A 16,516-nucleotide genomic window follows, 5' to 3' on the forward strand; every position below is an offset into this window, starting at 1 on the left:
CACCCAGTCCTTCCATCGTAGCTCTGCAAATGACTGTCTCTCTTGGGAAAGTGGGGGCAGTCAATTCACAATTAGGGTCCTCCCTCTAAGAGATAGCTTAAGACAGCACATACCCAGAGAACAAATCCAGGCTCTGTGGAACAGTAGAGACAAACCTACATTCCTTGGCCTAGCATGGCTGTGCACCTGGGGGTTTGCTTTGGTTGAGACCCTGAAGGACATTGTGCATGCATGTGTGTGTGTGTGTGTGTGTGTGTGTGTGTGTGTGTGTGTGTGTGTAGGACTGCAAGTGTGTAACACCACATTGAGCTTTTAAACTTGGATTCCAGGGATCCAACTCAGGTCCTTGTTCTTGCATATTGAGTACTCTAGTTACTGATCCAAATCCCAGCCCTTGAATTTGCTGTTTCAATTTGTAAGAGAGATGGAGAACCCTCAGAGTACAAAATTGTCAGGATAACCCATTCAGACACAATTTGAACAACAGGAAAGTGAATAAAGAACGAAATTAAAGTCATTTATTTAAATAACTTTTACTAAGTGTTAATCGTATGCCAAGGTTTGAAAGTGTTACTGTCTTTCCTGGAATGAGAACACTGAGGGCCAGAGAACCAGTGGCCTGCCTCTAGAAATAACCGGTCAGGAACTGGTCCTCACACTCTCTTCACACTCCCTGAGTAGGGCTGTAAAATCTGCTCGGTTCCCCCCTTTCCAGGTCTCTCTGAGATTGACTACTCCATTGCTCAGGATGTGGCCTGCTGTCCCCTCCTTACAGAGCTCTTCACGGTGTCCCCCTGCCCCTTCACTGTGTCATAAGAGATCCCCTTTAGTTTTCACCACTTCTGTCATTGCTGAAATTACCAAGGTGACTGATGTCATCTCTCATTCATGTATCAGTTGATCAATCATCTATCTGCCTGTCATACAGTTATCTATTTATCTGCATCTACCTATAATCTAACAGTCATCTTTTATCTATTGTATATATAATCTATCAATCTATCTATTATCAGTAAATCAACCTACTATCTGTCTAACATCTATACATCATTTATCTATGAATCAATTTATCAATCATTTATCATCTGTCTATTGATCTGTCACCTATTATCTGTCCATATATTGTGGTGGTTTGAATGAAAGTGACCTCCATAGGCTCACAGGGAGTGGCCTTGTTGGAGTAGGTGTGGCCTTGTTGAAGGAAGTGTATCAGTCATGGAGGGCTTTGAGGTTGCAGATGCTCAAGCCAGGCTCAGCATCACTCTCTCTTCCTTCAGACTTGGCAGAGGGATGCAGAACTTTCAGTCACTTCTCCAGCGCCATGTCATGCCACCACGTCTGTCTGCATGGAGTCATACTTCTCACTGTGATGACAATGGATTGAATGCCTGAACTGTCAGCCAGCTTCCAATTAAAGGTTTTCATTTATAAGAGTTGCTGTGGCCATACTGTCTCTTCACAGAAACAGAAATTCTAACTAAGATGGAAGTTGGTACCAGGGATGGGGTATTGTTGTGATAGGCTGGACCATGCTTCTGTTTGGAAGGCTATGGAACAGTTTCTTTAAACTAGAAAAGAGATTGAACACCTTAAGGCACCTTTGTTAGGATTCATTATGTTATCCCTTCTCCCCTGGCAGGATGCACGCAGGCAGTACCCTGGCCAACCCTTGGTCCTATAGCTAGTATGTCACTACATAGTCTGTACACAGGTGCAAAAGGTCCCTTTAAGAGACAAGCTCCGCCAAATCCTGATTTCTCTTTTCCTGTTGCTTTTCTGAAGAGGCAGACTGATCCTTACCTCTTCTTCCTCTGCCTCTTTTCTCTGTATCTCTTTCTTTCTCTCTTCCCTCCCCCTACTCCCCTTACCTCAATAAACCTTCCATGTAAGCTTTGCTTGTATGGTGTGTCTGTCCCTCACCGCCCTGGGCTCTCCCCCACTGTGTGGCCCCTTGGCCTGCCAAGGTAGCTCTCCTGCCATTTTACAACAGCCTTTAGGGGCCGTCCTGGTAGGAACATGGGAGACAGTGGTGATGAGCCCGAGAGATATCAGAGGAAAAGAGCCAACCAGATGTCCTTCCACAGATGGATGGATAAGGGGAATGGTCCAAACACACCGGGAATGTTGCTCATCTGTAAAGAGAGTGAGATCTTTACATTAGCAGGGAAGTGGATAGAACTGGAGATCATTATGTTAAGCAAAATAAGCCAGACCCAAAGACACATTTTACATCTTTTCTCTCATCTAGAGAATCTGGATTGAAGTGCGCATGCACGTGTGTGTGTGTGTGTGTGTGTGTGTGTGTGTGTGTGTGTGCAGGAAATGAGAGTGGAAGTGGCACTATAAGAGGTAAGGCAGTGGAAGAAAAGGTAATGGAATGTATGGAAGACAAAAGCAGATGTGGGGGAAGGGACCCAGGAGGTTGTGGTGAGCAGATAAGAACAGAATATCATAGCATACACACATGAAAAGATCTCACTGAGCTAATTAAAAATACTCAAAAATAAACCAAGTAAATTAATAAGTTATAGAAAGGTGACTTCAGAAATTAAATGGCATGTTCCAGCAAAATTGGAAATTTCTCCTTATGGGAGGCATCCACCAATTTGGAATTGCTTTTATTGCTTTAAAAAAAAAATCAAAGAGCAAAGACAGACCGGTGTCAAACCCAGGGGATACACAGTTGGATATATTGCGTCAGGAGCAAGAATGGGCAGAAAATACCCAGGGGCAAGAGAGCAGCTAGAGAGATTATGATAATGATCCTTGCTAAGCATTTGTTTTCCGTCCAGTTCTGTGATAAATGAGCTACTGTCTCTGGAGCGTGGTGGGCATATGCAGTGTCCTTTCTTCCTGTTTGAGTTTTGCTACTCATCACACTTTCCTCTCTCTCTTTTCATCATTTTTTACTCCTTGTGATCTCACAGCTGTGAGTGGGGTCAGGGAGATCTTTGCTGAGAGGCCCTGCCTTGGAAATGCTCAGGAGTTTGAGGTTGAGTTGGTTGGAACTTTTTGGCTTGCTTTGATTTGAATCTGTTTTCAGATCAAGAAATCTCAGCAGACTCACTTCTGAGGTCACTCAGGTGGTTTGTTCAATGGCATAGTGAAATATCCAATGAATTTGATCAATGGGCAACAAGAGAGAGAACCCAGGATGGAAGACACTATTGTGACTTAGTCTGTGAAGTCCTATCTCGTGTCTACCATATCTGCTCATTAAAAGGTAGGCAAATGGTGGGCTCTACATTCCAGAGTCCAGATTGTACCCAAGAGGCTACCCCCTGTTATTTATAAACTTATTTGCTAATAGAATAAAAGAGGGGCCAGAGAGATGGCTCAGCAGTTAAGAACATTTGCTGCTCATGTGGGTGCTACAGTCAGTTCCCATCATCCACATCAGGCAGCTCATAGCAGCCTGCAACTCCAGCTCCAGCAGATCCAGGGCCCTCTTCTCGCCTCTTCAGGCACTGCACTCATGTAGTGGATACACACACACACACACACACACACACACACACACACACGCACACACGCACACGCACAAAGAACAACATACTGTCCTTGCTACAAACTATGAATGAATGACGGATGTCTGAGGACAATTTCCAAAACCCGAAGCTATGATCATCTTAGGCCAGACCTAACTATCAGCCTTGATTAAATATGTACTGGACTCAGGAGGTAGTTTTAGCAAAGGTTGACTTCTGGGTCTGGGTCTTATGCCCCAAGATTCTCATGTGCGATACAGCTTGGAAAATGGAATTTTCCAAAAGTTCTTTTGGTAAATCTAACATGAGGTCATCACTGAGAGTCACTGGCCTAGAGGACTGTCTTAGAAGGCATTTCCCATCAACTGACCCGATCATTTAAAAAGACCTCTGTAGCATACTTTAACAGCAACCACTTTTGGGTCTGTGACACCCTGGTGACCTCTCTGAGATAAGCTAGTTGGGAAATGTTTTGGAATAGTCAAATGAGCCATTCTGCTTATAGAGCTGTTGGCACTGACCCAGCTTAGTGTCTGCCAAAAGTCAGGCTGGCTTCAAAGCCACTGTGGTTTGAGCTCTTTACTTTTAACAACAGTTCAATAGCATGGCTGGTGGTAGATTGAGGACACTTCTGGCTAATGATAATAAACCCTCATCAGAAATAATATCAGAGGGCCCTTTGGTTTCGTCACTGTAGCGGGAGAACCTGTGAGTGGCTTATCTAGGAGTCCTACAGAGGCAGGAACACGCCAATGTCGAAGAACAGACCCCTGTTTTGTCCCAACTATTATCTAATCCAACAAAGTATTTCCCTATCTGTCCAAACTCTCTTGTTGGGATTAAGGTGATTTTACTGCATAGACTGAAGAGGGGAGGAGAAGAGACAAAAGTATTGGCTCCAATATCTCCATTGACGTTTGTTTATCTTGTTTTAGGTTATTTTAAAGATGTGTGTGTGTGTGTGTGTGTGTGTGTGTGTGTGTGTGTGTGACAGAGAGAGAGAGAGAGAGAGAGAGAGAGACAGATATGTACTTGCCTACATGTATGCTTGCGTTGTGGGCGCACATGTTTTGTGCAGATGTATGTGGCGCTTAGAGGTTGATATCTCATATCCTTCTTGGCTGTCCTCCATCATACTCATAGAGACAGGTCCCTTGATAAGGCTGGAATTTGCAGACTAAGGTAGTTTAATTATCCAGCTTGCTCTAAGGATGCCCCTGTCTTTCCCTCAGAATTTCTGGAAGTGAAGCTATGCCATCATGCCTGATTAGCATTTTCACAGGTTCTGGGGATTCAAATTCCAGTCATCACATTTGCAGAGCAAATCCTTTATCCTCTGCCACCTTCCAAGTCCCTCCACTGAGGTTTTAAGGAACAGTGTTAAGAGGGTTCATACTTCCTCAGTGAAAGGAGAAAAAGAGAGAACCATGAGGGCAAAGTGATCTAACACTTATCTTTAGACAACCAGAGCACCCAGAAGGTAAAAGGAAATATCTAAAGATAGAAGTTTCAGATGCCTTGTGTACATGCACCACATCCAAGAATTCCAGCAGCAAGATGGATGCACAAGCCTGCTTCGTGGATGTGTCCTGCTACCAAGAGGGAACCAGAAGGTCAAGGCCTCAACGCAAAGTGATTAACTCTCATCTTATTGAAATCGTAGCTACGAAATCTGGATAGGGAAAAGCAGTGTCTACTGCCGTCACTGTCAAGGGGTTCAGTTACCTTACCACAGACTCATAACTATAATTCTGTGGAATTAGGACCTACATTCTAGAGCTTATCTATGATTGATTGCATTTTACTTGGGTAGAAACTGAGGCAGTGAGTATATACTTGTTGGGTAACACCCAGCTAGAATGAGGTAGGGTTAGTAATTTTTCAGTCTCTCTAACTTCATACATAGGCTCTTGGGGTGAAATAACATGCTCCAAGAGGTCAGTAAGTACACCAAGCTACAGAAATATTCCTTTAAGAATATTTAAGATAATATTTAAGATAATATTTTGTCTGTTCCAGTGACCCTGAGTCGCAGATGCAGCAGGATTTAAAGATTCAGAAAGCTCGATTCCTCTGGCTTCTTGGTAGCTCCTGGTTCCTTGCCTCTCACGCAGAGAAGAGGAAACACAGACACATACATTGTGGTTGTAGATTTTTCCCAAAAGTGATCAAGGCAAACCACAGTAAACATGGAATCTCCTTAAGCAGAACTCTCGTGTGTGAAAAAAACTGATCTGAAAAACCCAGCCCATCAGGAATCGTGAAGGAAATCCTTCACCTTTTTAGGGGGGATTTAGCGTTCACTAATGTGCTGTGTAGATGCTGAGGCAGGAGAAAGTGTGTGCTATGCACAGGTGCACTGAGAGCAGTGAGATGTGAGTCATCCCAAATGGGCCGCCGTTAGGGTGAAAGGTAGTGACCAGAGGACGTTAGGAAGAGGGAGCCACTGAATCTGGCTCTTACAAGATGACTGGAGTTTCTGGAAGTGGACAGGTGGAACATTGATGTGTTGGAGCTGACACCTGTCTGTCTACCCAACCTTGTATCCAGGGATGTCCATTTGGTAGCATGAAACTGGCCAATAGTGACATGATTTACACCATGGACATTGGTAAGCACTACAAGCAAATAAAGGTGGGGAGGGAATAGGAATTGAATCCCTTGCATTTGAAAATACATAGACATTTGAATAGCCATTGAATAAGTTTGGTAACTCAAGATACCTGGAAAAGAAATGGAAATGAATGTAGTGGTATGGATGAGAATGGTCCCCATTGGTTTATATATTTGAAAGTTTGGCCTCCACTTGGAACCATTTGAGAAGGATCAGAATGTGTAGCCTTACTGGAGGAGGTATGTCACTGGGGGTAAGGTTTCAGGAGCCATGCCGTTCCCAGATTGCCAGTTAGCGATCTCTCTCTCTCTCTCCTCTCTCTCTCTCTCTCTCTCTCTCTCTCTCTCTCTCTCTCTCTCTCTCTCAGCCCCCTCCTCCCTGCTTCATTCTTCTGGATATGGATATGAGCTCCAGCTTCATGTCTGTCTGCCTGATGTCATGCTCATAGCAATAAGAATAATGGATTCACCCTTAGAATCTGTAAGCCCCAAATAATCTCTTTCTTCTATAGGTTGCCTTGGTTGTGGCGTCTCCTCGTAGTGATAGAAAAGCCACTTTGTTGGTGTGTGAAACCAGCAAGATCCACAGCTGAGGAGGCTTGGTTTCATTTTGAAGTCCTGTCCTGTCTTGGTTACTTTTCTCAATGCTGTGACAAATACCTGCTCAAAGCTACTTATGAGAGAAAGGACTTGGGGCTCATGGCTTGCAGGCTCAGTCTATAGCAGCAGGGAAGTCGCAGCATCAGGGGCACGAGGCAGCTGGTCACATTGTGCCTCAGTTAGGAAACAGATGGAGATGAACGCTGTGTTCAGCTGGCCTTTTCCTTTGACTCAGTTGGAGGCCCCGGCCAATGGGTTCGTGCCACCCATACCTGGATTGGTCTCCCTACCTCAGTTAATAAAGCCTAGAGGTCAACTCTCTCATACATGCCCAGAGGTTTGCTTACATGAAGATTTTAGAGCCAATAACATGGACAACCAAAATTATCCATCACAATGCTCATTAAAAATATTGCTTTATGATTCCATCTCCATCATAATTTGAGAATCATGGGGCTAGAGTCACAGCCAGAGTTACAAGAAGCCAGAGGTTAGAAGCATGAGACCAGCTTGGAGGCTTTGGTGGTGAGGAGAGTATTAGAACTGGCAGAGGTCAGGCACTGAAGTCATATGTGAGAAAATGGAAAAGACAGAAGCAACACAGTGAAAGAAAACGGACTGCTTGGGAGTCACTGATAAAAAGTAGGGGGTTTTCACACAACATCCTTAAAGCCTTGTTCTCTGGGGACAGAGAAATGCTGGTTGTATCTTCAAGAGCAGGAGAGACAAGGGAAAGTGTGTGACCAGTGGAAGATCACACTCTTTGTGTAGACATTCTGAATTTGAAGGTATTTGGGAAACTAAGAAGTTCTAGCCTAGATTTCCCCCAGAAGAACATTTAAGGAATGAGAAAGGATTCGGGACATAGAAAAGTCACAGAGCAGGAAGACACAAAGGACATATTGGAATTTTGAAGTAAAACATTTACCTATTGCTTCGTCTGCTATTAAATTCTCTTTGTGAACATAGGTATGTGTGTGTGCTTATTGGCTTGTGTGTGTGCACACGTATGCCAGAAGTCAACCTTAGGTACCATTCCTCTGGGCCAACAACCTTGTCTTTTGAGACAGTTTCTCACTGGGGCCTGGTTTCTGATTCAGCATGGGCCACTGGCCAGTGAGTTCCAGGGATTCATCTGTCTCTGCTTCCTCGGTGTTGGGATTACAGATGGGTGCCCATGCTCCAGATGTTTGCAAGGTGCCTAGCAACCAAGCTCAGGCCCTCATGCTTGTAAGCAACGCCTTTACTGAGTCATCTCCCTAGCTCCCCATTTATGGTTTTATGTGTTTCACCAATGACTGGTCATTTGTTGATGGCTAACCTTATATCCTACTTAATCTGAAATTTTACTCTCTCATGTTTTTGATCCATATACTTATAAACGGCATCCCTTTCCTCCTTCAGAAGTGTCCCAATTTAGGTGACAAATGCTATCAGTAATTATGTGTTACAGATGCAACCAGCAATCAACAGGACAGTAACGAGCTCACATTGATCCTGGCTGGAAGGAGCTCATGTTCCTTATGTCATAGGTCATGGAAGTCAAGTGGAAGTTAGGATTTCTCCCCTCTCCTCGGTTTTAGTTGGGGGATCCAGATGTTCCTTTGCACCTACACCGTAACTCATAAGAACACTGGCAATGGGTACATTCTACTACTATGGCAGCTAATGGAGACTGATGGACAGGAAGCCAGCCAGATCTGGGCACAAAAATGATTTCCAGGCCTCTCTGGCCTGCTCCTGTCTGTAGTACCCTGCTCTGCCGCAGAGACTGTTAGAAAGTTAGAGTTAACTCACACAAAGATGCATGATGTCACAGTTAACAGCTCGAGATGTCACACATTAGAGTTTGAGACAGCAGTCAGACACCAGGGAGCCAGATTGGGGGAGGGAGAGGATCATAATATTTTAGGTAGTAAATGTATCTAGATTAGGTTGCTAGAGTTCATAATTTTTGTCACAGTTTACTTCAACTTATAAATTATTGCAGCTTATTTTTTTCATTTTAAAATATTTGCTTGGTTTAATTTATGTATATCTACTGAAGATTTATTTTATTTTAAGTTATGTATGTGTATGCGGGTATACATATGTATATATGTATGTATGTGTATATATATGTGTATGTGTGTATGTATGTATGTATGTTGTGTTTATGTGTGTTATGTATGTGTTTCCTTAGGAATAGTTTCACTTCCAATGCCTGACATGTCTTAACATGGTAGAAGTCTAAAATGATAAATAGCGATTAATTAGCCAGGTGCCGGGAGCTTTGCAAAGTCCCTCACAGACTAAGCTCCCTGGGGCAGCTGCATTATCTGTTGACTTGCTGAGAGCAAGTGGAACCAAAGGCCAGTGATATTCAAGGAGCATAATATAGTAGGTCTCCAAGACCCATTACATCTGATGTGTTATCAAACATGAGGCTCACATTCCAAGCTATTTGCCTTAGTCTTTTGAGATGTGTGTTTAGAGAGCATCTCTTCTCTCTGTGTGTCCACCTCTCCTTTTTCACTTGGCCATTTCATTTTTCTACATTTGGTTCAATGGTTCATAGTTCTTTGGGGATTGTAGAACACATGGAGGAGACACTATGGGCCAAGCTATAAACCAAAGTACACACATACTTCCTGCTTTCAGGCTTAGAGGTCCTTAAAGAATCATATTTTCTTTGACAGTGTTACTAATATCAGGTGAGCCTGCCTTCCCAGGGCATCTCTGGGCTCTTTTGAGAATTTTCCTGCTTATCCAGCTCACTGCAGAGCCGCATGGTTAGGTCTGAGTCTTCTAATGTCTAAAGACATCTTTGCTTAACAGACGCCGTGGTTTCCAAGGACACAGGATGTCAAGTTGTGAGAGGTCGTGTAAGATGGTAGTATGGGTGTTAGAGCTGGGGGATTATGGTACAGAGATGAGGAAGAAGTGGGACTATGGAGACAGCTTAGTTAACAATGTGCCTGCTGCACAATCACAAGGACCAGAGTTCAAATGCCCAACACCTGTGTAAGAGCCAGGCCCAATAGTTGGTTTGTAACCCAAGGATGGAGGCAGGAGAACCTTTAGAAGTTACTAGTCAGTTAGTAGAGCAGATTTGATGATCTTCTGGCCCAGTGAGAGGCCCTGTCTCCAAAGAAATAAGGTTGAGAAAACTGAGGAAGGCATCCTATTGCTGATTTCTGGTCTCCACACTAATGCATACATGCATGTGCACACACATGCCATTTTCACCTACACCCACATGAATATATATATATATATATATATATATATATATATATATATATACCACAGAGAAGCGATGGATACTATTAAAAATCTAATTATTGGATTATTGGAGCCATGTAGGTGTCCTTAGTGGCAGCAATGAGTAGAGGCCAAACTTGGTTCCTAATTTTCAATTTGGTTGTCCCTGGTTTTTCTTCCTGTTATTTTTGTTATCGTTGTTGCTGTTTGTTTGTTCAGGATGAGGATTTGACTGAGAGTCGAGAAGTTGCGAATGTGGTCCTTAGTCAAAAGATAACATCCCAGGGAGGCAGGTGTGCCCCAACAAAGGACCACGATTTCCATATTTAGGATCCTTAGAATATGGCCTTGTTTTCCTGCACCCAGCAAGCCCACACTGCTTCACATGCCTATGACTAAACGATTCGCCAAAGTTCAAAACCAGGGGCGTAGCTGGTGAGATGGCTCGGCAGGCAAAGGCACTTGTTGCCACGCCTGAGGACCTGAATTCGATCCTGGGACTTGCACGAGAGAGTGAGAGACCCGATTCCCACGTGTTGTCCTCGGGGCTCCGTTCCCATGTTATGACATATATAGTCCCTAGGTGTTCAGGAAACACAAAATAAGTAAATGTCAAAAAAAATATTTTAAAACAACAGGAGCTAGGTGTAGTGGTGCATGCCTTTAATCCCAACAGGCAAGGAAGCAGAGGCAGGCAAACCTCTGACTGGAGGCTAGTCTAGTCTACATGGTAATTTCTAAGTCAGTCAGGGATACATAGTAAAGTCCCATCTTAAAGAAATAAGCCAGCAAAGATGCAAGGGATGGCCTTTATGGAGAGCAAACTTTAGCTGTGCTAAGAAGGCAGAACTGTCTCTTGCCACCCTCCACCATGCAACCATTTTAATCTTTGGTGCTTTGATCTCGCCTATAACACCTAACGTAAGCCCCTGGAAGACTGAAATCCCAATCTGCCTCAATCCCAAAACCACACCAATTCAATATTTCAGAACATTCTAGACTTGCACCCCTAGCCGCTCGATCGACTTTCTTCTTTTTCCCTGTCTCGCTGTCTTCTGAGGGATTCCTTCACAGGTCTGGGACGTGCATAGGACTGCTTCCTGCTCCTGCGTGGTTAGGAACTAGCCTCTTGCATAAATCTTGGTGAAGACCCCAGTCTTTGAAGGTAGACATCTTGCTTATGCTTTTAATTTTAGCACCACCACAGACATCCGGTGCCTGCTGTTCTGTATTTTACTTCCCACATGCTATTGACTGCAAGAGGATCACTATTGATTGAATAAAAGCTCTTCAGAAAGCAAACAAAATACGCGCCGCTTTCAATGTCCGTATTGACTGGTAAACACATCTGAATTCTAGTAGCGTTAATTGGGATGTGGAGGAAATTGAGACACATCTTAGAGGAAGTGGGTCCCAGTGAAAATAGACCCTTACACTCACAGGCACCTAAGGGGTCAAGTATTTCAGCCTTTTACCAAACCCAGGCATCTTCTCCATGTAGATGTGCTTAATGTAGGCGTAGGGAGTGGAGTTTTCAGATAACAAAGTTGTGCTTATCATATCTTTTACTCCAAACGCTACAGCCATTTTTTTTTTAAAAAAGAGAAAGGATCAACGTATTTTATTAGCTTCCTAAAGTCATCAGAGACCTCAAGTTTCTTAAGAACAACTAATCCATATACAAGCCTGGTGAGCAATCATTCCATCTGTTTGATTATCCACAGAGAAACCCCGGGGAATTGTGCACTTTCTGCTAGCTTGATTTAAATGGTTTTGTTTTACGTGTCCCTTGATTCTGATTCACAATATATATATATTATATATAGTTTGGGGTTAATTTTGTAAGTAACAATGTTGATAAACATTGATTACAATCTTCACCGATAAAGTGCTTGCCTTGCAAGCAGAGGGATATAAGTTTGATCCCCCAGAACTAAAGTGAAGAGTAAAGCCAGGTGTGGTGGTTCCTGTCTGGAATCCCAATGTTAGGGAGGCAGAAATGGGCCTGTCCCTGACCTCAGTGGCCAGACAGCCTGGACTGTTTGGTTGATTTATGTTGACTTAGTTCTGTTTGAGTGTTTGTGTGCACATGTGCATGTGTTGGGGTGCCTGCACCCATTTGTGTGGAGGCCAGAGGCGGATGTTTGGCATTTTCCTGTGTCGCTGTCGGCTTTGTTTTATCAAACAGGAACTCTCATTGAACCTGGAGTTTGGTACTTCTGTCGGGTTACCTGGCTAGTGACCATCTGGGGTCCTCGGGGGTCTGCTTTGTCAGAAGTGTTCCATCAAGCTTTATGGGTGGGCTTTTCTCAAGTTCTCATGCGTGTGGGTCAAGCACTTTACTGAGTCTTCTATGCTGGCTTATTCATATATGAAAAATTAACGTGAAAACCAGATGTCTATCTGATTAATTTTTTTCTTCCCTAGTGACTTTAAATTGTTTTTGTGTGTATGTGTGTACATGCACACATGTGGAGGTCAGAGAACACCCTCGGCTGTTGTCACTTATGTAACAGCCACACTGTGTATGTGCATGTGTGTGTGTGTGTGTGTGTGTGTGTGTATACATGTGCTCAAGCATATTGGCAGGTGTGTGTACCTTTGAGTTCATCTGCAGAGGCCAGAGGTCAATATTTAGGTGTCTACTTCTATCCCCCCAGCTTGTCCTCCTCCTCCTCATTATTATTAGAGACAGGTCTTTTCCCTGAATCTGAAGCTCACCTCCTCCACTAGCCTGGCTCACCTCCTCTGCTAGCCTGGCTCACCTCCTCCGCTAGCCTGGCTCACCTCCTCCGCTAGCCTGGCTCACCTCCTCCGCTAGCCTGGCTCAACCTTCTCTGCTAGACTGGCTGGCTAGGTTTCTTCAGCTTTCTCTGCATCACCCCATCTCCACCTCCCAGACCTGGGATTACAGAAATGCACTGCCATGCTCACCATTTGTATACAGATGATGAGGACCTGACCTCATTCTTGCTCTGAGGACCCTTTACCCACTGAGTCAGCTCCCTAACCTAATGCCTTGTTTGTTAGGTAAGATGTCTTATTAGCTTGGTGGGAGTTCATCAAGTAGACTAGACTAGTTAGCCAACAAAGCTCAGGCGCTCCATTCTCTCCATCTTCTCAGTGGTGACATTGTAGCCACATGTCACCCTACCACCAAGCCTGGTTTTTAATTAGAAACATGGGCTCTGCGACTCATGATCTTAAGACACGTGTTTTACCAACTGAGCCATCCCCCAGCCTCTATTCAGACATTTTTTAAAGAATTATTGCTTCCCTTGTCTAACTAAAGATGTGAACACTTTTGGAAGTAAGCTAATGTGGTTAAGGATCACCATCTACACTGTTCAATAAATGATAACTGGAAGAATTAATTAAATAAGTGAATAAAAGATAGGATAATTAAACTTAGTAGATTACAAATTTAGACAGGAATTATTTATGTAGAATAATATCACGGGTAACCAAAACACATATATCTAAAACCTAGTGTGCATGCGTGTGGATTACTGATGTTTTGTGCTAGATTATGTCAATAATTTGATTATTGTTTTAGTATAAAGAACCCACTCTACAGAGCTGGAGAGATGGCTCAGCAGTTAAGAGCATTTGCTGCCCCTCTAGATTATCTGAATTCAGTTTCTAGCATATACATAGAGGACGGTTTACCCAGGTCTAGGCTCCTGCTCCAGGGGACCCGCTACCCTCTTCTGGTCCCTTTGGGCACCCATGCATATGTGTCCATACCCACGATTCTAACCTGCCACCTCTGCCTTCTTCATTTACTGACAGCCTTGTAGCACACTTTGGAGTGAAATGAATCACAGAGTACAGCTCTGTGTTAGGCCGCAAAGTCACCTAAACAATCCACAGTACAGACTTTTCCAGGTAAGACGTGTTTGACGTCACGGTGCTTCTGCCTAGGACAGACGGAGGAAACTACACAGCTGATGAAACATACAGATTAGAGAACTGATGGTGCTTAAAATACGCAGGGAGGGAAGGATGAGGGGAACTCAACTTGGGAGAAAGGTACAGCTGCTTTTTCGTGAGCATAAGATCCATGGAAACCTAAGGCGAAGGAACATCAACCCGAATGAGAAACTGGGGACAGTCACTCCCCACAGTCCTGAACAATGAGTTCTGCCCCGTCGACAAGAGTTGGGGAAGGGGGAGGTAAGAAGCAGTAGAGATGGTGCATTCTGTCTCCAGGGTGCTGCCACTGTGTGGCCTTGTGCTGGGTGACAGTCTCCTGTGTCCTGGTGACTCATGTGATAGAGAGGACCAGGTGCAGGGCCTCTGCCTCTGAGTTTCCCCACCTGGGAGATGATTCCTCACTTTCTCGCTGCACAGCCTGTGTGCACTCTGGCTTCCTGGAGGAGAATTTGTTTGTTGAGAACAGTTCCTCAAGGCTGGTGGGAGGGAAGGCAGGTGTGAGCTCTCAAAGGCAGGATTGTCTCTCAGCAGGGCATGGAAACCTTACTATTGTCGTAATTGTGACCATTTAAGATGTCACTGGGAAGCCAAGTCATAGGAGCAATGCGTCCGTTTCCTTCCAAGTTCGTGGGAGAGGTCTCTAATTGTTAGCCAGAGAGAGACATTTCTTCTCTCACTTTTCTTCTTGGTATGTGATGATAAGCCACATGCTTGGGTGTATATCCCGGAGGAAGCATGTGGGGAAAGCTTGGGAATCCATTAAGGGCATTTTAACACCATGGCAACACCACAAGGCACTGATTGGCAGTGGTTTAACTGCTTTCCCCCACAGCTGCTAATTGACGCTGCTGCCCCGGGAAGTGAATGCAGATAATGAAGCCACCCAAGGTAGGAAAGTGCCGGACAGAATATCCATAGACATTGGGATCAGGGGAGGGGCATGGAGCAAGAAAGGTCCCAAGGGCCTTAGGGCAGAAAGGAGGGGCTGGGTGGAAGAGAGAGCTCGGTACGTCCCCTGTACTGGCCATCTCAGCTTAGCTTCCCCATGACCAGCAGTAGCTCCAGCTCATTAGCCCTTTATTCCCACAGCAAGCATCACTAGGGGAAAGGGCAAGGGTCTTTGTATGTTCTCCCTGGGGAGGGCGTGTTCTGTGGGAGTGGACCAGGGCCTGCGAAGAGACTGGCTTTGTTGTTTGACCAAGAACCCCATCTTTCGTCCAATTTAGGTAGCTGGGCTATTTCATCCTTTTGCCGCAAGTCCTCCTTGTGTATCTTACCAGGGGCTTCCAATATTGGTGTTTGAACTCCGACAGCATTTTACTTGTGAAATTCAGAGTTCTCTCATTGTTTTCCAATCCTACAGCAGTTTGACCTCAGAATGAATTCCCCCTTTCTCCAGTCCCAGATGGAGACTTTCTGAGTGGCAATGGAGTGGTATGTAAGGACCAAGAACAGAGAACAGGGAGCGTCTGGGACAGATGGCGAAGTGAACTCAGAAGAGACCTCACAGGCTTCCAGCCCCAAGTTGTTCTTTTTCTTTATTTTTTTTAATTGAGCAGACTGAAGCTCTGAGCCCTTTCCTGACATGAAATAAGAATGAGTACGGAGCCTATGAGCTTCCTCTCCAATGCTGAAGACTTGGGCAGGCCATCATATTTAAAAGCTGATTTGTTAGACCTTCAGGGAGGTCATTGGTGGGGTCTAGTGGTGCCCCCTTGTATAACAGTTTTACGTCCAAGAGTGAGACTCTATCTCCGGCTATTAAGATGAAGTATCTTGGTTGCCAGTGAGATGCAAGTGTGAAGCCCTGGGTTTGGATCATCAGCACTTACATAACTCTGGATACAACAGTAAGCATCAGTAATGCTTTTATACTCATGGGAGGATGGAAGCAGGGACAGCAGACTGCCCTTAAGCTCATGGGTCAGGGGAGAGCCCACCATAGAGAAACAGCAGGCACAGAGACAAACATGGCGTCTGGAAAAAGCAAGCTAAGGGCTCACATCTTGAACCACGAGGATGTGGTCAGAAAAAGGGAACTAAATATGACACTAGTCTTTAAATGATCGGGTTCAAAGCCTGTCTCCAGTGACGTCCCTCTCCCATTTGGCCAACAAATCTTCCTGTTTGGCCTTTCCAAGGAGACCCTCCAACTGGGGAAGGGGGGCAAATATTCAAGTGCCTGAGATTATGAGGAATATCCGTCTTTCAAACATAGTGCAAGGTCAAAACGTGGCCCAGAGACTCAGAACAATCTGAGATATGGAGCAAGCACACGAAATGTATCTGTTGCCTCCCTATTGGCTTTCTGTCTCTCGCTGACAAAGGGCAGCTCTCTTAGACCATGAACTTCATCATGGTTCTAGGCTGTGCCTCCCTTCTGTCAATTCTGGCAGGCTCTGTGGGAGCAAAGCCATTCACTGCACAGTGTCTATGAAGACTGAATTCCAGTAGGCTGGCAGGAATAGGGTCAATAGAATGTGTAAACTGTGTCTAGTACGTTGTGCAAAAGCGACCTTTGATTGTTATCTTCTTCAGTGTTTTCTTGCTGTGAAGAGACACCATGACCACAGCAATTCTTACAAAGGAAAGCATCTAACTGGGACTGGTTTACAGATTCAGACACTGAACCCATT

General features: G+C 44.5%; 1 long non-coding RNA gene across 1 annotated transcript in view; it reads right to left on the minus strand.

Annotated features, from left to right (window-relative positions):
* Window positions 1–496: 496 nt before the first annotated feature.
* The window catches only part of LOC146892928 (uncharacterized), a 29,385-nt gene continuing 13,365 nt past the window's right edge, over window positions 497–16,516 (minus strand). The window contains exon 3 of the long non-coding RNA XR_015003414.2: window positions 497–2,132. This is a non-coding gene — a long non-coding RNA (uncharacterized LOC146892928). The remainder of the gene's footprint in view (window positions 2,133–16,516) is intronic.

This window comes from Myodes glareolus, chromosome 9 (assembly GCF_982192425.1).
Source record: "Myodes glareolus chromosome 9, mMyoGla1.1, whole genome shotgun sequence".
Classification (NCBI taxonomy): domain Eukaryota; kingdom Metazoa; phylum Chordata; class Mammalia; order Rodentia; family Cricetidae; genus Myodes; species Myodes glareolus.